General features: G+C 39.7%; 1 non-coding gene and 1 pseudogene across 1 annotated transcript; one reads left to right on the top strand and one right to left on the bottom strand.

Moving 5' to 3' along the window:
• LOC132254722 (uncharacterized) overlaps window positions 1-25,400 on the top strand; it is a 94,223-nt pseudogene extending 68,823 nt beyond the window's left edge.
• On the bottom strand, window positions 17,725-17,831 carry LOC132254832 (small nucleolar RNA R71). The gene has a single exon (XR_009467213.1). It is a non-coding gene; the product is annotated as a small nucleolar RNA R71 (small nucleolar RNA).
• Window positions 25,401-25,627: the final 227 nt, after the last annotated feature.

Here is a 25,627-nt window from a genome sequence, read left to right on the forward strand (position 1 = left end):
ATCATTCATATCAATCTCAATCCTTAGTTGTTCATAGCATCTAGAGGCGTAAGCTCATAAGATCTCAAGTCTTTAATATCATCCACAACTCTCAGTTGTTCATAGCATCTAGAGCCTTGAGCTTACGACCTAGAGTCCTACATGTCAACCACTACTATAAGCTTTTCATAGTATCCGGAGCCCTAAGATCATGAATTAGAGTTATTCATGTCAATCACAACCTTGAGTTGTTCATAGCTGTTAAACTCCACCTATCCACCCTTGTAATGAGCATTGAGGTCGGTGACTCCCAACCAATTAAGGCTTAGGGCACCAGGTTTTAATGATTTTCACCATATACCCCTTAGACCTTGCTCGGGTTTCAAGGCAAGTAAAACATTTTTATTTCTTTCTTTATTTTCTTCAAAGACTCATTGGCCTTTTACAAGGTGTCTCAACACTATTAAATGAGGTCAAAGGTACCAAGTTTAAAATTTTCCTAAGTCAAGAGGGAAATAGTTTTTCATCTTATAATCGGAACCTATTGTATGTGTGTGCGAATAGCTTAAAGTGGAAGAGATAAGTTTGCATGCAATGGGAGTTTCAACAATTCATCAACTTTTAGAAGAGCATAATACAAACTCTAAGACTTATGTAATCAAGTTGAAACTCGACTTCTCTCATTTAATTTTGAGAGTTAATCCTTAATATCCATGGAGTTTAAAGCAAAAATTTTAAAATTTAAACAAAAAGTAGCTAATTTAACTAAGTATGATAAAAATTTAAACTAATACTTACTTCCTCATCTCTCCCCCCAACCGAGATGAACATTGTCCTCAATGTTTGAATCGAAAATAAGGAGGAAGGAAGTGGTACCTCATGTGATGTGGACTTGGAGTTGAGAAGGTTGAACCACCTGTTTCAAAATTCAAAAATTGAATGAGAGAGGAATTTATACTAAATATTTATAAAAATGATGAGTGGGCCCCACTTTGAGCAGCTGAGGACAGGGCTCAAAGGCTTGGGATTGGGAAGGGTAGGGATGAAGAAGCTAAAAAATTCACACAAGGGAAGAGTGGTGCGAAAATTTCGCACAAGGGGATGTGTTATGTGAAAATTTCGCACAAGGGAGGGTGTTGTGCGAGTGTTGTGCGTGTTTTGCACAACACAATATGTTGTGCAAGTGTTGTGCGAAAATTTCGCACAAGGCACTATTCACCCGCCCAAATGCAAAATTGGATTCTTTCAAATGGCCATAACTTCTTTGTTTCAAATCCAAATCGCACACTGTTTGAAGCACTGGACTCCTGACTTCCTAAGCTTCAAAAAAGAGATATGGTATGCATGATTTGAGCTCCAGAAAGTGCTCCAAAAATGTGTCCAACAGTAGCAAAATGGGGTGCGGCTGCAACATTTCCGTTCAACTTTGCACAGTCATCTTCAAATGGCCATAACTTCTTCGTTTCAACTCCAAATCGAGCACCGTTTGAACCTATGGACTCTTGACTTCCCAAGATTTGAAACGAGATATAGTAAGCATGAAATGAACTTCGAAAAATGATCAAAATGTTCCCAACAGTTTTCGAAATGGGGTGGTGCGAATTGCTCTGTTTTGGCTTTTCTCCCCTATTTTCCCCTGTTTTTGGCTTCCCCTGTGTTGATCATCATAACTTCAATTTTTGCAAGCATCATACCTGCATGAACACTTCAAAAATCATCTTAAAAACATATTAAAACTAAATTAAAGCTAAGAATTCAAACTAAAACATGCATAAATTTTAAAGAAAGCATAGAATTTAAATGAAGCTGATAGCATGTACCCCAAAAAGAAGATGAACTAGTTAGCTCATCCTCACTCACACACCTACTTCATGATGAATTCCCCCTGGATCCCAAACAAAATTGGCATCCTTCCCATTTGGTCCAAGGGAATTCGTTTCTCTTCTCTTCCCTAGAGAAATGGATGCTTTAAAGGGTTCAGGTAACCCTTTGTCATCTTAAACCTTTTGATTTTCAATGGAAGGTTGGTCCATAGAGTTGTCATAGCAATCCCCCATCAAAGTGTCGATCTTCAACACTTTCCTTGATCTTTTTGCATTGGTTTCTTGAAGGTTATGGTGGGGTTGAGGAGGAAGCTTCCTTTTCCTCCTTGCTATGTCGAGATTGGTGAGCTTCTCAATGGAGTCTTGAACTTTTTCTATCCTTAGTGATAGATCATTATAAACCCCCTCCTTTCTTACATTCATTGAACTCTCCAAATTATGAATCTTTTCATTAAGATGAGAGTTGATCTTTTGTTGCTCACCTACAAAGTCCTCCATGCTTTGCTTATCTTCAAAATGGCTTGCTCCAATGAAGATGTACTCATTGATGGTTGAGGTTAAGGTTGGGTTGTAAGGTTGGGATGGTTTATATACTCAAATGAAGTCGGCATGGCTTGTGGTTGTGCTTCAGTATGCACATTCCTCAATTCAAACTCTTCTATCCTTCTAGCCATAGATGCTAGCTTTGCCTTCATGCTCATGTCTTCATTCAAAGCATACTTACTACCCCATTGGCTTTGTTGAACTTGCCTTTTCCCTAATTCAATCCGATCCCTCATGGATAGGTATGTGAATTTGTCCTTCTCATGATCATAATGAGAGCTTTGATCTTCATGTGGAATTTCCATTTCTAAAAAAAAAATGATATTCAACTAAGGCTCTTTTCTTCAACTTGTACCAGGGTTCCCTCTTGGTCTCGAATCCAACAAGGAATGTACAAATTGAAATTAAAACAAAAATAAAAGAAAAGAGAATAAAAAAAAATTTAACTAAATAAAAACTAAACTAAAAAAAAAATTATAAGAAAACTCACCAAACTTGTGATGAAGATCACAAGTTACCCTTAATGGTTGCTTCATTGTGCTTGTGGCACCTTCCCCGGCAACGGCGCCATTTGATTCGATCCCCGGCAATGACGCCATTTGATGCGACTCATGGTAGCTTAGCTTTAAAGGCGTATCAACAAAATTTATACCTTAAATACTATTACTAAAGTAGCCAAGCTACTATAGCATAGTGGTTATAGGATCATTCACTGGGAAGGGTTTTCGTAAATATAAGTGATATTCAAATTAGGAAAATAGGTGATTTTCTTATGGATGCTAGCTTTAAAAGAAGATGTAAATGTTTTAGAAAGATTTAAACTAATCTAAGCTAACATTAAAGACTAAAATGAAAGGGTGTAAAAACAAGTTTCTCAAAGATAGGATAGCTATGCTCTGGCTCTTATGCAAATTGGAAATCTTAGGATAAGCTCCTCGCGTTGGGGTTGCAACTATGGTGATGCTTGCTTCCCGAACCGGTATGGATTTAGCAAATCAAGTTTTAATCCTTTAAAATGGCAAAACAGATGGCAGTGAATTTCATCAATGGTTATTCACCTTAGACTTCCTTTGAATGGCTCGTAAGAGATAACTAATGGTCTAAAGCCAAAAGCGTACCAAATATTGGCAACTCAAAGTCATTCCAGGTGATAAACTCACCTTTCAATGGCCATTGAAATTGGTTCTAATGGATTAATACAAAACTTGGAATTGAAAACCTCACCTTCCAATAACTCGTAGGGAGATAACTAATGGATAGAAATCCAAAAGCTTATCGAGTATTGGCCGTTGGAAGTTGTCCAAAGGAAATAAAAACCAAACTTTGCATTAATGAACCTTTAATGAAAAACGACTACCTTACCTTCCAGGTGCGAGAAATTTCCATGGGATTGCATCCAAGCCATCACATAACATCCATACTTTGAGAAACTAAAATTTTTAGCCAATCATCCTCTGAGGAAAAGCCCTCAGAGGCTGTTTGGCTACTAAGAAAATAGAAATGGGGAAGAACATGAGAAGAGAGAAAAACAAAGCAAGGCTCCGTCTATGTATATCCGTCTATATCTGTTGGAGGCGTTGTGCACCTCTATATATAGCAAAATTACAAGTTAAAGCCTTATGTCGGCTGAATACAAGGTTACAAAAGGAATTTACACGAGAAAATATCAAGCTAAAAATATCTGGGAAGTCGGTGGTGCGTGTGTGGAGAAACAGAGGAAAATTCGCACCACGCATGGGCTGTGCGAATGTTGTGTGAGTGTTGTGCGAGTTTCTCACAAGGTTCGCACAACCAAGGTGTTGTGCGAGTGTTGTGCGAGTTTCGCACAAGGTTCGCACAACCAAGGTGTTGTGCGAAAATTTCGCACAAGCCTGGAGCAGTTGTCTTCTGAAGGCCATATCTTCCTCATTTCAGCTCCAAATTGTACACGGTTTGAAGCGTTGGATTCTTGACTTCTTGATCTTTGAAATGATAAATAGCATGTAGAAAATGGACTTCAGGAAGTGCTCCAAAAGTACGAAAGAAGACTATAGCTGCTGTCCTCTTTGCTTCTCTTCACTTTGCTTATTTTTCCTCTTTGCTTTTCTTTGCTTCTCTCCTTTGCTTGGCTTGTCTTAATGATCCAAAAAGCTGTCAAAACACTAAAACTAGCCACAAATATGATTAGAAGTCATTGCTAGGTCCTTAACATGCCAATTGGGATAAAGATGGAGAACTAGTACACAAAAGTGCTTAAAACATAATGAATTAAAGGTGTAAAATAACACTTTTTGGGTAGTAATCAATAGCATCTAGAGCCTTGAGCTCATGACCCAGAGTTGTTCATGTCCTCCACACCCAGGAGCTTTTCACAGTATCTACAGTCCTAAGCTCATGACTCAAAATTGTTCATGTCAACGACATCCCTAAGCTATGCAAACCATATAGTGGCCTAAGCTAACGAGCTGGAGTTATTCATGTTATCCATAGCCCTGAGTTGTTCATAGCATTTAGACTCATAGGCTCATGATCATGAATCGTTCTTATCATCGTCAGCCTTGAGTTGCTCATAGCATCTAAAGGCCTGAGCTCACGGGGTCCCTAGTTGTTCATATCATCAATAACTTTGAGTTGTTCATAGAATCTTAAGCCTTAAGCTCACAACCCAGATTCGTTCTTGTTAACCATAGCCCTGAGTTGTGCCTAGTATCTGGAGTCCTAACCTTATTACCTAGATTCATTCATGTTCACTTATTACTACTCAAAAAGTGCTCTTTTATAGCTTATTATAAACTCTTTTAAACATTTTTTAGTAGTATTTATTACCTTTTAACTCCAATGGCACATTAAAGACCCTTGCAAATGTTTTTAATCAGTTTTTGGCAAGTTTTGGTGTTTTTGATAGCTTTTTGATCATTAAAACAAACCAAGAATGAGGGAGAATTTTGCATAGTCCATGGCAAGGCAAGTTAAAGCTCAAACACATGAAGAATCCAAGTTTTGGAGAGCCTCATAGCCTTTTCCAAATCAATCAAGTATGCAAAAAAGAGAATCAGAGAAGAAATCTAACATCTAATAATTTCGCATGGCTATGCGAAATTTTTGCAAAGCATGCAAAATGCCCAAAAGGAGTACAAGCTGCAGGACAGAAAGTAAGGCTGTGAAGAATGAATTTTGCACCCTGTGCAAAATTTCGCAAGCCTTGCGAATTTTCTCCTGTGTAATTTTCAAATATTTTTGCACCAACTCCGTTAAATTTTTGTCTCAAGATATTTTGTGTAATTACCTATTTTCTCCTTGTAATCAACTAAAGATATATTTAGATATTTAGGATATCTAAATGAGGGGTTAAAAATATCTCTCTATATATGTCTTAAAATATCTCTTTTATAATCATCTCGGAATCTCGGAAAAAATTCCTGAGAGCACTTGTACATTCTTTTAGTAAGAAATACACAGAGTTTTTGCTCTGCCTTACCTATTCATTTTGTTTTTATTTTTGTTCTAGCCAAACAACCTCCGAGGATGTTTTCTCAGAGGATGAGTGGCTAGGTTTTCGTTTCTTGGACTAAAGGAAGCTAGGTAAAGGATCCAGATACGAAAGTGGGAGTTTTCCTTGTTTTAAATGAGGAAAGTTGTGACCTGTTAATGGTTTTTAATTTTTTAGTTTAACTTAAAATCCCTTAAAATCACTTGGGCTAACACTTGGTAAGCTTTTCGGACTCCCTGGAGATCCTTTAGTTATCTCTTGCGAGCCTCTGGGTGGTTGTTTAAAGGTAGGATTACCTAGAATGGCCAACACTTGGTAAGCTTTTCAGACTCCCTAGAGATCCATTAGTTATCTCTTGCGAGCCTTTGAAGGGTAATCCAAGGTTAAGACTACCTTGAATGACCAGTACTTGGTAAGCTTTTCACAATGAGAGGTGATTAATTATCTCTTACGAGCCATTGAAAGATGATTCACAGTGACAGGTCTTTAGTGTTTTAAACCAATAATGGGAAGCAACTACAGTCTTTCATGGACCAGTGGGATCAAAACTTGATTGCTCAATACACACCGGTTCGGGAGATAACCATTCTTTATGTTATTATCCCCAACACAAGGAAAAGATTCGGAATCTCCTTTTTTTGTCTAAGGAACCTGAACCTAGTGACCTAAAACTCCAAGAAACCTTTTCTTTGTAATTAAATTCAGTTACTATTTTTGGTTAACTTAAAACCAACCTTTTTCAACCAAAATTATGTTTTCTTTTAAATCTAACTTATAAAAGAAAAAACATCATTTCAGTACTTTAACTAATATCACGTGTGATATGAAAACCCATCCCTGTGGACAATCCTAGAACCACTATACTATGCTAGCTATGCTACCCTAATATATGGTGAATTAGGTTTATAAATTTTTTTGATAACTCCCATCTAAGGACTGAATTAAATATTACACTAATTGGGGACGAATCAAATGGTGCCTTTGTCGGGGATGGTGCCACTTCATAGTGATATAACCCTTTTAGAACACTTGTGATCTTCATCACAAGTTTGGTGATTTTTCTTTTCTTTTACTTACTCTTTTTATTTTCTTTTATTTTAGTTATATTTAATCTAGTTTTAGTTAACCTTAATTTTTTTTCTTTCTTTCTAATATTGTTTTTCTTGTGTTTTTTTTCTTTGTTTTTGTTAAGTTATTGCTAGTTGTGTATGCCCTATTGGATACGAGACAGTGAGAGAAGACTCGTGAAAATCGAAACTCCTCACAAAACAGAGTTGGAGTTGTGTGTGGACGTCATGGAAGCTACACATGAAGATCCGCATAGTCAACATGCTCATGAGGAGAATTTCAACGCATACCGATCCATGAGGGACCGTATGCATCCACCTCGTATGAGTGCACCGTCATGTATAGTGCCACCTATAGAGTAGCTAGTGATCCGACCACATATTGTGCCACTTCTACCTACTTTCCATGGGATGGAAAGTGAGAATCCCTACGCGCATATCAAGGAATTTGAGGAGGTTTGTAATACTTTCTGAGAAGGAGGAGCTTCAATCGACTTGATGAGGCTCAAGCTATTTCCTTTCACTTTAAAGGATAAGGCCAAAGTCTAGCTTAATTCTTTAAAGCCAAGGAGTATTCGAACTTGGCCTGACTTGTAAGCTGAATTTCTCAAGAACTTTTTCTCGACTCATAAGACCAATGGCTTGAAAAGGAAAATTTCAAACTTCTCAGCTAAAGAGAATGAGAAATTCTACGAGTGTTGGGAGAGATACATGGAAGCTATCAATGCTTGTCCTCACCATGGCTTTGATACATGGCTATTGGTGAACTATTTTTACGACGGTATGTCTTCCTCAATGAAGCAACTCTTAGAAACTATGTGTGGAGGAGACTTCATGAGTAAGAATTCGGAGGAAGCCATGGATTTCTTGAGTTATGTGGCTGACATTTCAATAGGATGGGATGAGCCGAATGCTAGAGAAGTGGGAATAATGAAGTCTCAACCTAATGCTTCTAATGCTAAGGTTGGGATGTATACTTTGAATGAGACACTTGGGTCAAAAGTGGCTAGGTTTTTCCTTTCTTAGACTAAAGGAAGCTAGGTAAGGGATCGGGATACAAAAGTGGGAGTTTTCCTTGTTTTAAATGAGGAAAGTTGTGACCCGTTAATGGTTTTTAATTTTTTTAGTTTAACTTAAAATCCCTTAAAATCACATGGGCTAACACTTGGTAAGCTTTTTGGACTCCCTAGAGATCTATTAGTTATCTCTTGCGAGCCTCTAGAAGGTGGTTTAAAGGTAGGATTACCTAGAATGGCTAACACTTGGTAAGCTTTTCGGACTCCCTAGAGATCCATTAGTTATCTCTTACGAGCCTTTGAAGGGTAATCCAAGGTTAGGACAACAATAAATGGCTAATACTTAGTAAGCTTTTCACAGAGAGAGGTGATTAGTTATCTTTTACTAGCCATTGAACGATGATTCACAGTGATAGGTCTTTAGTGTTTGAAACCATTAATGGGAAGCAACTTCAGTCTTTCATGGACAAGTGGGATCAAAACTTGATTTTTAAATACACATCGGTTTGAGAGATAACCATTCTTTATGTTATTATCCCTAACACGAGGAAAAGATCCGGAATCTCCCCCTTTTGTCTAAGGAACCTGAACCTAGTGACTTAAAACTCCAAGAAACCTTTTCTTTGTAATTAATTTCAGTTACTGTTTTTGGTTAACTTAAAACCAACCTTTTTCAACCAAAATTATGTTTTATTTTAAAGCTAACTTATAAAAGAAAAAGCACCATTTCAGTACTTTAACTAATATCACGTGTGATATGAAAACCCATCCCTGTGGACGATCCTAGAACCACTATATTATGCTAGCTATGCTACCCTAGTATATGGTGAATTTGGTTTACAAATTTTGTTGATAACTCCTGTCTGAGGACTGAATTAAATATTACACCAATTGGGGACGAATCATTAACCATAGGATTAAGCTATTCATAGTATCTAGAGTCTTAAGCTCATGACCCGAAGTCAATTATGTCCTTCATATCCTAGACCTTTTCATTACATTTGGAGCCTTGACCTCACGACTTAGAGTAATTCATGTCAACCACAACCTTGTGTTATTTATAGCATCTAGAGCCTTGAGTCCATGACCTAGAGTCATTCATGTCATCCATGTCCCTTAGCTCATGATGCAGAATCATTAATCGAATCCACAACCTTGAGCTATGAATAACATCTAGAGGCTTGAGCTCAAGTTGTTCATGTCATCCATAATATTGAGTTGTTGATAAAATCCATAGCCTTGAACTCATGAGTTGGAGTAGCACATATCTACCATAACCCGATGCTATTCATAGGATCGAGAGCCTTGAGCTCATGAATCAAAGTCATTCATGTAAACCACAACTCTGAGTTGTTCATAGAAACTAAAGCCCTAAGCCCGCAACCTGGAGTCGTTTATGTCATCTACAACTCCGAGCTTTTAATAGCATCCAAAGCTCTAACCTCATGACTCAAAGTCTTTAATTTCATCCACAACCCTAAGTTGTTCATAGCATTTGGAGGCCTGAGATCATGGGATACTGATTCGTTCATATCATCCACAACTATGACTTGTTCATAGCATCTAAAGCCTTAAGCTCACGACCCAGAGTCCTTCATGTCATATATTACCATGAGCTTTTCATAGCATCTAGTGTCTAGAGCTCACAACATGGAGTTTTTTATGTCCATCATAGCCTTATGTTGTTCATAGGATCTAGAGCCCTCAACGCATGACTCCGAGTCGTTTATGTCATCCATGACCCTTAACTATTCATAGCATTTAAAGCCCTAAGCTCACGAGCCAAAGTCGTTCATGTCATCAATAACCCTATGTTGTTCATAGCTTCTAGACCCTTGAGCTCAGTACCCGGAGTCCGTCATGTCAACCACTACCCTATGTTGTTCATAGCTTCTAGACCCTTGAGCTCAGTACCCGGAGTCCGTCATGTCAACCACTACCCTAAGTTGTTCATAGCATCTAAAGCCCTAAGCTCATGACCTAGAGTTATTCATGTCATCCACAACCTGGAGTCGTTCATGTCATCCACAACCCTAAAATGTTCATAGCATTTACAGTCACAGGCTAACGACCACAAATCGTTCTTATCATCCAAATTCCTAGTTGTTCATAGCATTTAAATGACTAAGCCAACGAGATCCCAAGTCATTATAATCATCCAAAACTTCATAGCATCTAGAGCTTTATGCTAACGATGAGAGTAGCTCATGTCATCCAGTGGGCTATTCATAACATATAGAGCCCTAAGCTCACGACCCGGAAAAGTTCCTCTCAACCACAGCCTTGAGCTATTCATAACATCTAGAGTCCTGAGATCATGACCCCAAGTCTTTCATGTCAACGATAACCTTGAGTTGTTCATAGCATCTAGAGCCCTAAGCTCATGAGCCCAAGTTGATGATATCATACACAACCTTGAGTTGTTCATAGTATCTTGAACCTTAATCTCACGACCCGGTATCGTTCATGTCAACCATAACCATGAACTATTTGTAGCTTCGAGAGTCCTCAACTCATGACCTGGAGTCTTTCATATCATCCACAATCCTGAGTTGTTCCTAACATCTAGAGCCTTGAGTTCACGACCCAGAGTCATCGATGTAAAGTAGAACCCTGAATTGTTCATCACATCTTCATTCATGTTATCCACAACCCTGAGCTGTTCATACCGTCTCGAGCCCTGAGCTCATGATATAAAGTTGTTCATTTCATCCACAACCCTGAACTATTCATAGCATCTAGAGCCTTGAGTTCACAGCCTAGAATCATTCGTATCATCCTTAGCCTTGAGATGTTCATAGAATCTAAAGGCTTCTACTCATAGGATCTCAAGTTGTTCTTATCATCCACAACCCTATGTTTTTCAAAGCATCTAGAGCCTTGAACGGACAACCCAAAGTTATTCATGTCATCCACAACCCTAAGCTATTAAGAAAATCTAGAGCCTTGAGCTCATGACTCGGATTCATTCATGTCAACCATAACCCTAAGCTATTCATAGCAACTAGAGTTTTGAGCTCACAACCCAAAGTCATTCATATCATCCACAGTCCCGAGATATTCATAGCATTTAGGGTCATGGGCTCACGACCACATCATTCATATCATCCACAATCCTGAGCTAGCCATAGCATCTAAAGGCCTGAGCTCAATGGATCCTGAGTTGTTCATATCACTGAAAACGCTAAGTTGATCATAGAATCTAGAGCCTTAAGCTCATGACACAAAGTATCTCATAGGATCTATAGCTCTAAGCTTAGGACTTGGAGTTGTTCATGTTATCCATAACCCTTAGTTATTCATACCATCTCAAGCCCTTAGCTCACTACCTATAGTCGTTCATTTCATCCACAACCCTAAACTTTTCATAACATTTAGAGCCTTGAGTTCATGACCTAAAATTGTTCATATTATCCACAACCCTGAGTTGTTCATATCATCTACATCCTTAAGCTCATAACCTAGACTTGTGCATATGATCCACCATCGTGAGTTGTACATAGTATCTAGGGACCTGAGTTCATCACCTAGCAAAGTTCATGTCATCGATAGCCCAAAGTTGTTCATAGCATCTATAGCCCTGAGCTCATGACCCAGAGATGTTCACGTGAACCATAACCCAAAGCTATTCATAGTATTTAGAGCCCTATGCTCATGACCCGAAGTCATTCATATCATCCACATCTCTTAGTTATTTATAACATCTAGAGCCCTAAATCCATGACCCGTAATCGTTAATGTCAACCACAACCTTGAGTTGTTCATAGCATCTAGAACCCTAAGCTAATGACATTAAGTTGTTCATGTCTGCTACAACCCTGAGTTGCTCATAACATTTCGAGCTTTGGGCTCAGGACCAAGAATCGCTCATACGATTCATGTCCTTGAGTTGGTCATATGATCTAAAGGCCTAAACTCATAGGATCCTTATTCCTTCATATCATCCATAACCCTGAGTTGTTCATAACATTTAAAGCCATGAGCTAACGACCCGAAGTAGCTCATGTCATCCAATGGCCTGAGCTGTTCATAGCATCTAGAACCCTGAGCTTACAACCCATAGTCGTTCATGTCAACCACAAACCTAAGCTCATCAGAGCATCTAGAGCCCTTTACTCACGACCCAAAGTCATTCATGTTATCCATAAACCTGAGCTACCCATAGAATCTAGAGGCATGAGCACATGATGTAGAATTGTTCATATCATCCAATGCCTTAAGCCATTTATAGCATCTAGAGGTTTGAGCTCACCACTTGAAATCGTTTATGGCATCCAAAACCATGAGCTACTCATAGCATCTAAAGCCTTGAGTTCACAACCTAGAGTAACTTATATAATCCACTGCCTTGAGTTGTTCATATCATCTAAAGTCATGAGTTCAAGACCTAGATTCATTCATGTCAACCACAACCCTAAGTTGTTCATAATATCTAGATCCCTAAGCTCATGACTTAAAGTCATTCATGTCATCTACACCCTTGGGATATTCATAGCATCTAGAATGTAGAGCTCACGACCTGGAGTTATTCTTGGCAACCACAACCTTGAGTTATTCGTAGCATCTAGAGCCCTAATCTCATTACTTAGAGTCGTTCATGTCATCCATAACCCTATGTTGTTCATAGAATTTAGAGTCATCGCTCACGACCAAGAATCGTTCATATCATCTATAGCCTTGAGTTATTCATAGCATATAAAGGCCTAAGCTCATGGGATCTCGATTCGTTCATAAATTCCAATACCCTGAGTTCTTCATAGAATTCAGGGTTGTAAACTCAAGATTCAGAGTAGCTAATGTCACCTATAACCTTGAGTTGTTCATAGCATCTAAAGCCTTGAGCTCATGACTAGGACTCGTTCTTGTCAACCACAACCCTAAGTTGTTCATGGCATATGGAGTCCTGAGCTCACGAGTAGGAGTCTTCCACGTCATCCACCGTCCCAAGCTTTTCCTATAATTTAAAGCCATAGACTCACAACCAAGAATCATTCATATCATCCTCAACCATAAGTTATTCGTACTGTCTACAGGCCTAAGGTCATGGGATCCCTAGTCGTTCATATCATCCACAATAATGAGGTGTCCATAACATCTAGGGTCTCGAGATCATGTCCCGAAGTCGCTAATTCATCCATAACCCTGAGTTGTTCTTTGTTTCTAAAGCCTTCAGTTCATGACCCAAAATAGTTCATATTATCCACAACCTTGAGTTGTTCATAACATTTAGATCCTTAAGTTCATGACCCAGAATCGTGTGTATCATCCATAACATGGAGTTGTTCATAGCATCAAGAGACCTGAGCTCATGACCCAGAGTAGTTCATATCCTTAATAGGCATAAGTTGTTCATAGCATCTAGAGCCCTGAGCTCACGACCTGGAGTTGTTCATGTTAACCACATGCCCACGCTCTTCATAATATGTAGAGCCTTAACCTCATGACCTAGAGTTGTTCATGTCATCCACAACCCTAAGTTGTTCATATTATCTAGAGCCCTCAACTCACAACATGGAGTCATTCATGTCAACTATAACCTTGAGTTCTTCAAAGCATCTAAAGCACTCAGCTCACGACCTAGAGTTGTTGATTTCAAACATAGTTTGGAGCTGTTCATAGCATCTAGAACCTTGAGCTCACTACTCGGAGTCATTCATGTCATCTATAACCCTCAACTGCTCATAGCTTTTAGAGCCATGAGCTCATGACCAAGAACTATTCATATGATCTGCAACCTTAAGCTGCTCATAGCATTTAGAGGATTGAGGTTATAGGATCATGAGTCGTTGATATCATCCACAACCTTGAGTTGTTCATAGCATCTAAAGTCGTGAGCTCATGACCTAGAGTAGCTCACGTCATTAACCACAGTGAGTTGTTTATAGCATCTAGAGCCCTGAGCTCATGACCCAAACTCATTCTTGTAAATCACAACCTTGAGCTTTTCATAACATATAGAGCCCTAAGCTCATGACTCAGAGTCTTTCACGTGATGCACAACCTTGAGTTGTTCATAGCATTTAAAGCCATTGGCTCATGACCAAGAATCGTTCATGGTATCCTCAACCCGAAGCTATTCATAGCATTTAGAAGCTTGGGCTCACGGGATCCTAAGTATTTCATATAATCCATAACTCTGAACTCATGACCCAAATTCATTCATGTCATCCACAACCTTGAGCCCGTGAAGCAGATAAACTCATATCATGCACAACTTTGAGATGTACTTAGCATCTATAGGCTTGACCTCACAGGATCTTGAGTCGTTCATATCATCCATAATGCTTAGTTGTTCATAGCATTCATAGCCCTCAGCTCAAGACTTGGAGTAGTACATATCATTCACAACCTTGAGCTGTTCATAGCATTTAGAGTCATGAGCTCATAACCGAGAGTCATTCGTGTTAACCACAACCCTAAGTTGTTCATAGTATCTAGAGCACTGAGCTCATGACTTGGAGTCATTTATGTCATTCATAGACTTGGGCTATTCATAGCATTTAGAGCATTGAGCTCATGACTTGGATTTGTTCTTGTCAACCATAACCCTAAGTTGTTCATAGCATCTAAAGCCCTGAGCTCACTACCTAAGGCCATTCATGTTATCCATAGTCTTAAGCTATTCATATCATTTAGAGCCATGGGCTCATGACCAGGAATTGTTCATATCATCCTCAGCCCTGAGCTATTCATAGCATCTAGAGGATGAATCTCGTGAAATCTTAAGTTGTTCATATCATCCAATACCCTGAGTTCTTCATAGCATCCAATGATGTAAGCTCATGAACTAAAGTAGCTCGTGTCATCCATAATCCTTAGTTGTTCATAGAATCTAGAGCCCTGAGCTCCCGACCCAAACTTCTTCTTATCAACCATAACCATGAGTAGTTCGTAGCATCTAAAGCCTTGAGCTCATGACCTAGGGTTGTTCATAGCATCTATAGACTTGAGTTTTCCATAGCATATAGAGGCTTGAGCGTATGATGTAGAATCATTATTAACATCCACAACCCTGAGTGGTTCATAGCATCTAGAGGCCTCGGGTCACAGGAGATTGAGTCATTCATATCAGCCATAGCTATGAGTTGTTCATAGCATCTAGACCTCTAAGCTCACAACCCAAAGTTGTTTAAGTTAACCATAACCTTGAGTTGTTAATAGCATCTTGAGCCCTAAGCTCACGACCCGAAGTCATTCATGTCATCCACGTCATTAAGCAGTTCATAGCATCTAAAGGCTTGAGCTTGTTACACAAAATCATTCGTATTTTTCCAAGCCATGATCAGTTCATAAAATCTAGAGGATTGAGCTCATGGGATCCCAAGTCGTTCATATCATCCACAAATTTGATTTGTTCATAACTTCTAAAATCCTAAGCTCAAGACCCAGAGCCTTTCTTTTCAACCATAACCCTGAGTTGTTAAAAGCATCTAGAGCCATAGTCTCATGACCTAGAGTTGTTCATATCAACCATAACCCTAAGTTGTTCATAGCATCTAGAGGCCTAAGATCATGACTCGGAGTGGTTCTTGTCCACCACGACCTTCAGCTATTCATAGCATCTAGAGCCCTGAGCTCACGATCCAGAGTAGTTCATGTAATCAACAACCTTAGACAGATCATAGAACATAGACCCTTGAGCTCACGATGCGGAATCGTTTATGTCAACCACAACCTTGAGATATTCATAGTATCTAGAGAATTGAGGTCAAGACCTAAAGTCGTTCATGCCATCCATAGCTCTGAGTTATTCATAACAAGCCATGAGCTCATAGCCCAAATTCATTCATGTCAACCACAACCTAGAGGTGTATGGTGCATCTAAAGCCTTGAGCTGACGACCTAGAGTCGCTCATGTTAACTAGCACCATAAGTAGTTTATAACATCTATAGCCCTGTGATCACAACCTAAAGTCGTTCATGTCATCCACAACCTTGACCATTTCATAACTTTGAGTTGCTCAAAGCATTTAGAGTCTTGAGTTCACAACCCAAAGTCCTTCATGTCAACCACAACCCTGAGTTGTTTATAGTATATAGAGCCTAAAGCTCATGACCTAGAGTCTTTCATGTCATCCACAACCCTGAGTTGCTCATAGCATCTAGAGCCCTCAGCTCATGACCCAGAGTCTTTCAAGTGATCGACAGCCCAGACCTGTGTATGGCATCTACAATCCTTAGCTCATGACCTAGACTCTTTAATGTTAATCATGGCCCTGAGTTGTTCATAGAATCTCGGGCTCTCAGCTCATGACCCGGATGATTTCTCAGGGGATGAGTGGCTAAGTTTTACATTTCTTGGAGTGATGGAAACTAGGAGAAGGACCCGGATGCAAAGGTGGGATTTTTCCTTGCTTTAGATGAAGGTAGTTGTTAACCATTAATGGTTTTTATTTCAAGGTTTAGCTATAAATCCCATATAATCACCTTGAATGGCCAATACTTGGTAAGCTTTCTGGATTCTATGGATGCTTATTGCTAGATCCATGGATGTCCATTAGTTATCAAGTACGAGCCATTGGAAGGTCTCACCTTGAATGACCAATACTTGGTAAGCTTTCTGGATTCTATGGATGTTCATTAGTTATCAAGTATGAGCCATTGGAAAGTGGTTCAAGGTGAGGGTCTTTAGTGTTTGAACCCATTAATGGGAAGCAACTACCATTTTTCATGAACCATTTGGATCAAAGCCTAATTGCTAAATACAAAACCGGTTCGAGAGATAACCATCCTTTATATTATTGTCCCCAATACAAGGAGAACATCCGGAATCTCCCCCTTTGCCTAAGGAACCCGATCCTAGTGACCTAAAGCTCCAAGAGACATTCTCTTTGTAGTTAACTTCAATTGCTATTTTTGATTAACTTAAAATCAACTTTTTCAACAACAATTCTATTTTCTTTAAAAGTTAATTTTCTTAAGGAAAAGCACCATGTCATTATCTTCACTAAAGTCACTTATACGAAGAAAACCCATCCCTGTGGACGATCCTAGAGCCACTATACTATAGTAGCCATGCTACCCTAGTGTAAGGTGATTTAGGTTTTATAAATTTTGTTGATAACACCCGTCTGGCGCAAGAATCAAATGGCGCCATTGCTGGGGACGAATCAAATGGCACCGTTACCGGGGATAGTGCCAAAATACATTGACATTACTTTTGGTGAACACTTGTGATCTTCATCACAAGTTTGATGATTTTTCTTTTACTATTTCTTTGTCTTTATTTTAGCTTATCTTTTATTTAGTTTTTAGCTAACCTTAACCTCTTCTTAGAATTGTATTTCTTTTGTTTTCTTTGTTTTTGTTTCTTTGATCTATAGTTGTGCATGCCCTATTGGATAAGAGATATTGAGGGAAGACTTGTGAAGATTGAAACTCCTCAAGAAATTGAGTTTGAAGTGTGCTTGAACATCATGGATGTTCCACCTGAAGACCAGAATAGCCAACATGGTCAAGAGGATAATTTCAATGCATACTGATCCATGAGGGACCGCATGCATCCACCTCGTATGAGTGCACCTTCATGCATAGTGCCTCCCACTGAGTAGCTAGTAATCCGACCTCACATTGTGCCACTCCTACCTACTTTCCATGGGATGGAAAGTGAGAATCCCTACTCGCATATTAAGGAATTCGGGGAGGTTTGTAATACATTCCAAGAAAGAGGAGCTTCAATTGACTTGATGAGGCTCAATCTATTTCCTTTCACCTTGAAGGATAAGGCTAAGATTTGGCTCAATTCTCTAAGGTCAAGGAGTATCCAAACTTGGACTGATTTACAAGCCGAGTTTCTCAAGAAGTTCTTCCTTACTCATAGGACCAATGGTTTGAAAAAGAAAATTTCGAACTTCTCAGCTAAAGAGAATGAGAAATTTTATGAGTGTTGGGAGAGGTACATGGAAGCTATTAATGCTTGTCCTCACCATGACTTTGACACATGGCTCTTAGTGAGCTATTTTTACGATAGTATGTCTTCTTCAATGAAGCAACTCTTAGAAACTATGTGTGGAGACTTCATGAGTAAGAATCCGGAGGAAGCCATGGACTTTTTGAGATATGTGGCTGAAGAGGATGGGATGAACCCAACGTTAGAGAGGTGGGAAGAATGAAGTCTCAACCTAATGCTAAGGGTAGGATGTATGTTTTGAATGAAGACATTGACATGAAGGCAAAGGTTGCAGCTATGCCAAGGAGATTGGAAGAGCTAGAAATGAAGAAGATACAAGAAGTGCCAGCCATTTCTGAGACATCAGTACAAGCTATGCCTTGTTCCATTTGTCAATCTTATGAGCACTTGGTGGAGGAGTGTCCTACCATTCCAGCAGTGAGAGAGATGTTTGGTGATCAAACAAATGTTATTGGTCAATTCAAGCCCAATAACAATGCTTCATATGGAAACACTTATAATTCAAATTGGAGGAACCATCCAAATTTCTCTTGGATACCAAAGCCACCTCAGTACACATAACCTGCTCAAGCACCTCAGCAAGCCTCGAATCTTTAACAAGCTATTGTGAACCTTAGCAAGGTTGTGGGAGACTTTGTGGGAGATCAGAAGTCCATCAATGTTAAACTAAATTAGAGAATTGACAGTGTGGAGAGTACATTGAATAAAAGGATGGATGTGATGCAAAATGATTTGTCTTAGAACATAGACAATGTCCAATATGCAATCTCAAGGCTTACCAACCTCAACAAAGTGCAAGAGAAAAGAAAGTTTCCTTCTTAACCTAATCAAAATCCCAAGGGTATCCATGAAGTGGCGGCTCAAGAGGGAGAATCTTCAAAGGTGAGGGAAGTCAAAGCAGTTGTCACCTTGAGGAGTGGTAAAGAGGTTGATCAGCCCACATCCAAGCCAAAGCATGATGAAGATAGTGTAGCAGAAAAAGAAAAGAGTGAGGAAATTAAAGGAAAGAGAAAAGGGAAAAATACAAAGAAATATGACCATGATTCTAGTGTGGATGAAGAACCCGAGAGGATAGTCATCAAGGAAGATATGATGAAGAAACACATGCCTCCACCTTTCCCCCAAGCTTTGCATGGCAAAAAGGGAACCTATATAGCATCAGAAATTTTTGAAGTGTTGAGGCAAGTGAAGGCCAATATCCCTTTGCTAGACATGATCAAACAAGTGCCAACATATGCAAAATTCTTGAAGGACTTGTGCACTGTAAAGAGAGGGTTGAATGTGAACAAGAAAGCCTTCTTGACTGAGCAAGTGAGTGTCATCATACAGTGCAAGTCTCCAGTGAAGTAATAAGATCCGAGTTGTCCTACCATCTCAGTGAGTATTGGAGGGACTTATGTGGAGAAAGCTTTGTTGGACTTGGGAGCAAGTGTAAATTTGCTACCCTACTATGTCTACAAGCAGTTGGAACTTGGAGAGTTAAAGCCAACATCCATCACTCTATCTCTGGCAGATAGATCACTGAAGATTCCAAGATGGATGATAGAAGATGTCTTGGTTCAAGTTAACAAATTCTACTATCCAATGGATTTTGTTGTTCTTGATACGGATCCGGTTATAAAAGGAACTAATTATGTTCCTATCATACTTGGAAGACCATTCCTAGCTACATCAAATTCAATCATCAATTGTAGGAATGGAGTCATGCAACTCACGTTTGGCAACATGACATTAGAGCTCAACATCTTCCATTTGTGCAAGAAGCATATCCATCCGGAAAAAGAAGAAGGTTCAAAGGAAGTGTGCATGATTGACACTTTAGTGGAAGAGCATTGTGATTAGAGAATGTAAGACGATTTGATTGAGAGTCTTGGGGATCTTGATGAAGGGTTACTTGAACCCTCAGATTTGCTTGCTACCCTGTTTCCTTGGAAGAGGAGAGAAGAAATTCTACCCTTATTCAATGAGGAGGAGACACAAAGAGTTGCTAAGGAGGAGCCCCCAACGCTTATTCTTAAGCCCCTACCCACAGAGTTGAAGTATGCATACTGATTCGTGCCCATTCGGGTCTTTTAATAAAAAATATTTATAAATCCTATGACCTTATACTAGTGTAGCAAAGCTAATATAGTATAGCAGCTCTAGGGTTAAACTCTGGGATGGGTTTTCACTCTACCAGTGATAGACTCAATATTAGAACTTGAATCTGATGATTTCCTTTGTCAAAAACTTAAAGTTTAAAAGAAAATAAAATCTGTTTTGAAAGTGGTGTTTGAAACTAAACTAACATATAACTAGGTAAAAATGGAAGAAAGAAAGTCTCCCGGAGCTAAAGCTTGCTAGGATTAAGTTCAGAATACAAAGTGGGAAATTCCAGATTTTTCTCCTCGTATTGGGGACAACAACATAAAGGATGGTTGTTTCCCGAACCGATATAGGTTTAACAGTGAAGATTTAATCCATAAAAAGTCAATAGAAATGGTAGTCAAGTTCCATTAATGGCTTTCGACACTATGGGTCTTCACCTTGACCCACTTTCCAATGGCTCGTACATGATAACTAATGGTCTAATGTGGATCTAGCAATAAGTATCCACAGAGACCTAAAAGCTTACCATGAATTGGCCATTCAAAGTGATTCTAAGGGATTTAAAGCAAAACTTTAGATTTAAAAGCCATTTATGAACTCTAACTACCTGTATTTAAAGCACGAGAGTTTTCCACTTTTGCATATGGACTTTTCTCCTAGCTTCCTTCACTCTAAGAAACCAAAGGTTTAGCCTCTCATCCTCTGGGAAAACATCCTCAGAGCTTGTTTGGCTAGTAAGAAAATACAATTAAAATGAGAAGGTAAAGCAGAGCAAAGGCTCTGTATTTTACTTCCTTACAAAACTGTACAAAAGATTGATGATCGTCGTCTTTTCCTCTCTCGAGAACATGCTCCCAAGAGATATATATATATAAGGAAAAATAACAATAATAATATAAAAAAAGGTTATTTATCCTTTTTCCAAACTTAATAGCTAAGGAGTCCTATAATTGGCGGGTTACAAGGAGATTTTGAGGATTTAGATAACAAATATCTAAAGCAAAATATCTCAAAATATCCCAAAATATCGGTGGTAAAAATTAGGAAGCTTTAAGAGAACACAGCAGCACTGTGCAGAATGTCTGCTCTCCCATCCGGCATCAGAATTCTAGATGTGAACATCCGGGTGGAAAGTGAGTGGTAGCCGGGTGCAAATGGCGGCAACTGGGTATAAAATGGCGGCGCGCATCTGGGTGTAAATGGCAGCAACCGGGTATAAAATAAAGGCAGCCGGGTGCAAATCCTACCCAGATATGTTTTCCGGATGCCCTCCGATGGTGTATCCGGATGCCCTGTCCGGGTATACTCCTTGCATGGATTCCAAAGAACTCTCCTCAATCTCATATTGCTTTGGTGATCAAAAAGCTATCAAAACACTAAAACTTAACACATTTTTTTCTAAGAATTGATTGCAAGGGTCCTTAACATGCCAATTGGGTTAAAAGGTGATAACTACTACTCAAAAGTGTTTAAAAGAGTTAATTACAAGCTATGAAATAACACTTTTTGAGTAGTAATCACATACTTGGAAGAAGACAAACAGTGCCCTGTTGTTATATCTTTAGCTCTTAGCATTCATCAGGAGGATTGTTTAATAGAAGTCCTTAGAAGATGTAAGAAGGCAATAGGGTGGCAAATTTTTTATTTGAAAGGGATCAACCCTTTAGTCTTCACTCATCATATTTACATAGAGGATGAAGCTAAGCCAGTTCATCAACCGCAAAGAAGGTTGAACCCTCACATACAAGAGATGGTACGAGCTAAACTTCTTAAGCTGCTTTAGGCCGGTATTATCTGCCCCATATCAAATCGCCCATGGGTGAGTCCTACTCAAGTTGTGCCAAAGAAGTCTAGGATCACGGTGGTGCAAAATGATAAGGGAGAAGATGTCTCTACATGCCTCACTACAAGTTGGAGGGTGTGTATCAATTACAGGAGATTGAATGCAGTAACAAGGAAAGACCATTTCTTGTTGCCCTTTATTGATCAGGTGCTTGAGAGGGTCTCTAGGCATCATTTTTATTGTTTCTTGGATGGCTACTCCGGGTACTTTCAAATAGAAATTGATGTTGAAGACTAGGATAAGACCACTTTCACATACCCATTTGGCACCTATGCATATATGAGAATGCCTTTTAGCTTATGCAATGCACCCACAACTTTCCAAAGATGCATGTTAAGCATTTTCAGTGATATGGTGGAGCGTATTATGGAAGTCTTTATGGATGATATCACCATATATGGAAGTGCATTTGATGAATGCTTGGTCAACTTAGAAGTTGTTCTGAACCGATGCATTGAGAAAGACTTAGTGCTTAATTGGGAGAAGTGTCATTTCATTGTACAACAAGGGATTGTCCTTGGGCACATCATCTCCAAGTAAGGCATTGAAGTTGACAAAGCAAAGGTTGAACTCATTGTCAAGTTGCCATCCCCAAAAAATGTCAAAGGAGTAAGGCAATTCCTTGGCCATGCCAGGTTCTATAGGAGGTTTATCAAGGATTTCTCTAAGCTTGCAAGGCCTCTTTGTGAACTATTGGTGAAGGATGCTAAATTCATATGGGATGATAAATGCCAAAGGAGTTTTGAAGAATTGAAGCTATTTCTAACAACCGCACCAATAGTGAGGGCTCCCAACTGGCAACTGCCCTTTGAGGTAATGTGTGATGCCAGTGACTTTGCCATAAGAGCTGTTCTTAGGCAAAGAGAAGATGGAAAACCCTATGTGATCTACTACGCGATCAAGACATTGAATGAGGCGCAAAGAAACTACACAACCATCGAGAAAGAATTGTTAGCTATAGTTTTTGCCTTGGATAAGTTTCGTGCTTACTTGGTGGGGTCCTTCCTTGTGGTTTTCATTGATCACTCTGCTTTGAAGTATTTGTTGACTAAGCAAGATGTTAAAGCAAGGCTGATTAGATGGATCCTATTGCTTCAAGAGTTCAATATCCAGATCAAAGACAAGAAAGGAGTGAAGAATGTGGTAGCAGACCACCTTTCAAGGCTAGCTATCGCACATAATTCCCATGGTTTGCCCATCAATGATGATTTTCCAGAGGAGTCTCTCATGTTGGTGGAAGTTGCTCCTTGGTATGCTCACATTGCTAACTACCTAGTCATAGGAGAAGTTCCAAGTGAGTAGAAAGCACAATATAAGAAGTAATTATTTGCAAAAATTCATGCCTACTATTGGGAAGAGCCATTTCTATTCAAGTATTGTGCGGATCAGATAATAAGGAAGTGTGTTCCTGAAGAAGAGCAACAGAGGATCCTCAATCATTGCCATGAAAATGCATGTGGAGGCCACTTTGCTTCTCAGAAGACAACCATGAGGGTGTTGCAATCGGGTTTCTATTGGCCATCACTTTTCAAAGATGGCCACACCATATGCAAGAGTGGTGATCGATGCCAGAGGGTTGGGAAGTTGACACATAGGAACATGATGCCTTTGAACCCCATTTTGATAGTTGATCTTTTTTATGTTAGGGGCATTGACTTCATGGGACCATTCCCTATGTCTTTTGGTTGTTCTTACATCTTGGTGGGAGTAGATTATGTTTCTAAGTGGGTTGAGGCAGTCCCATGCAAGCACAATGACCATAGAGTGGATCTCAAGTTTCTCAAGGAGAGCATCTTCTCAAGATTTGGGGTGCCCAAATCCATAATTAGTGATGGGGGTACTCATTTTTGCAACAAGCCTTTTGAAACTCTCCTAGCCAAGTATGGGGTAAAGTATAAGGTAGCTACACCTTACCACCCTCAAACTAGTGGGCAAGTTGAGTTAGCAAACCGGGAGATTAAAAACATATTAATGAAGGTGGTGAACACGAACAAAAAAGATTGGTCTGCCAAGCTCCTTGATTCACTATGAGCATATAGAATAGCTTACAAGACCATTCTTGGGATGTCTTCTTATCGCCTAGTCTATGGCAAAGCATGCCATCTCCTTGTGGAATTAGAATACAAAGCTTGGTGGGCAATCAAGAAGCTCAACATGGATTTGAGTAGAGCTGGGTTAAAGAAGTCCTTAAACCTCAATGAGTTGGAGGAACTGAGGAATGATGCCTACATTAATTCAAAAATTGCAAAAGAGAGATTGAAGAGGTGGCATGATCAGTTAGTTTCCCGCAAAGATTATCAAAAGGGACAAAAAGTCTTGCTCTATGACTCTAAGCTCCACATATTTTCGGGCAAGCTGAAATCAAGGTGGATAGGTCCTTTTACCATTCACCAAGTGCATTCAAATGGAGTAGTGGAACTACTCAACTCCAACAACACCAGTAGCTTCAAAGTGAATGGCCATCATCTCAAGCCCTTTGTGGAGCCTTTTTCTCATGACAAAGAGGAATTCATCCTCCTTGATCTACATCAAGCTTGACAAGACCAATTTTTGAATGGACTTAGTCTTTCTAAAGACTATCAAGTCCATATCTTTTTGTTTTATTTTTTATTTGAGAGTTTTCTTGAATTGTAACTTGTTTTTATTTTGATTTCCCACTTTAATTTCATTTTGGTTTGATTTAACTTAGGTTTTTGATGATCAATTTTAGGGGGGATTTCAAAGTAGTTGGGCATGTCCTTAAAGATTCTTGGCAGAGGAAAAACCCTGAAGAAAAAAATTCACCAAGGCATTTCACACACCCTTGCGAAAATTTCGCAAGGTATGCGAAACCCTTCTCAAATAGTAAGGTCAGCTATTGCCAGTTTTAAGCCCTTTAAATTCCATTTCGCAAACCCAACACCAGTTTGCACATTGTGCGAAAATCTAAGGGGTCTGCGAACCCATTTTGCACACCCAACACTATGCAAAACACCCTTGCAAATTATTTTTAAATACCTCCCAAGCCCTAACCCCCCATTTTTTCCCCCATTTCGCAAGAACCCTCCCATTGTGAAGCTCTATGCCACCTTACGACCTCTTCACAGTGTCACCCTGTGCCTCTATTATGGTTTGACCCTTTGTTTACACCCCCTCCCCCCTCGCATCTCACTCCTTCGTCCCTCTCCCATTCGACACCCCCCCTTCGAGCACAGACCCGAGGGGCCCTTGCTGCCCTTTCACAGAGTCGCACTCTGAGGCAGAGAGCCTCCTTTGCTCAGGTGCCTCATGATTCGCCACCTTAGGAGCCCACCACAGAGGCCCCATAGATTTCCCCTTCTGAGGGTGGAGCGCCCACTAGTCCCTCATCTTTTGCTCCTTAGCGCAAGTATGAGACTAGGAGACCAGCTACTACACAAGAGGCAACTGCTTCACACCCTCAGAGTTCAGTGCAGAACCCTCTTGCCAAGAGGGCCAGGACTTCAGGCCCAGGCGAGTCATCTAAAGTTTCACAGTATGAGCCTCTTGTTGCTACACATGCTCGAGCTTCTGCAGATTCTGAGCTTCCTTCCGACATGTCACCGGGGTCTATTATCAGATGCCCAATGCTCACAACACCGCCCATTAAGGGCAACTCAGATTACAAATCAAGACCTTTCCACTCAGAGTTCTATTTTGATTAGGAGGTCTTCCAACAGAAGCCTGAGCTTCGAGACTCTTATGGCCTACTACAAAGTTACTATCTTGAGCACCTTATGACTCCTCGTGAGTTCTTTTGTCCTAAAGTAGCACTAGACTTTTACCAGTCCATGACTACTCGTGGCGTCTTGAGTCCTACCTCGATTCACTTCACCATTGATGGACATCATGGTATTCTCAAGGCTAGAGATATTGTAGAGGCTCTACAAAT

This window comes from Vitis vinifera, chromosome 12 (assembly GCF_030704535.1).
Source record: "Vitis vinifera cultivar Pinot Noir 40024 chromosome 12, ASM3070453v1".
Taxonomy (NCBI): Eukaryota; Viridiplantae; Streptophyta; class Magnoliopsida; order Vitales; family Vitaceae; genus Vitis; species Vitis vinifera.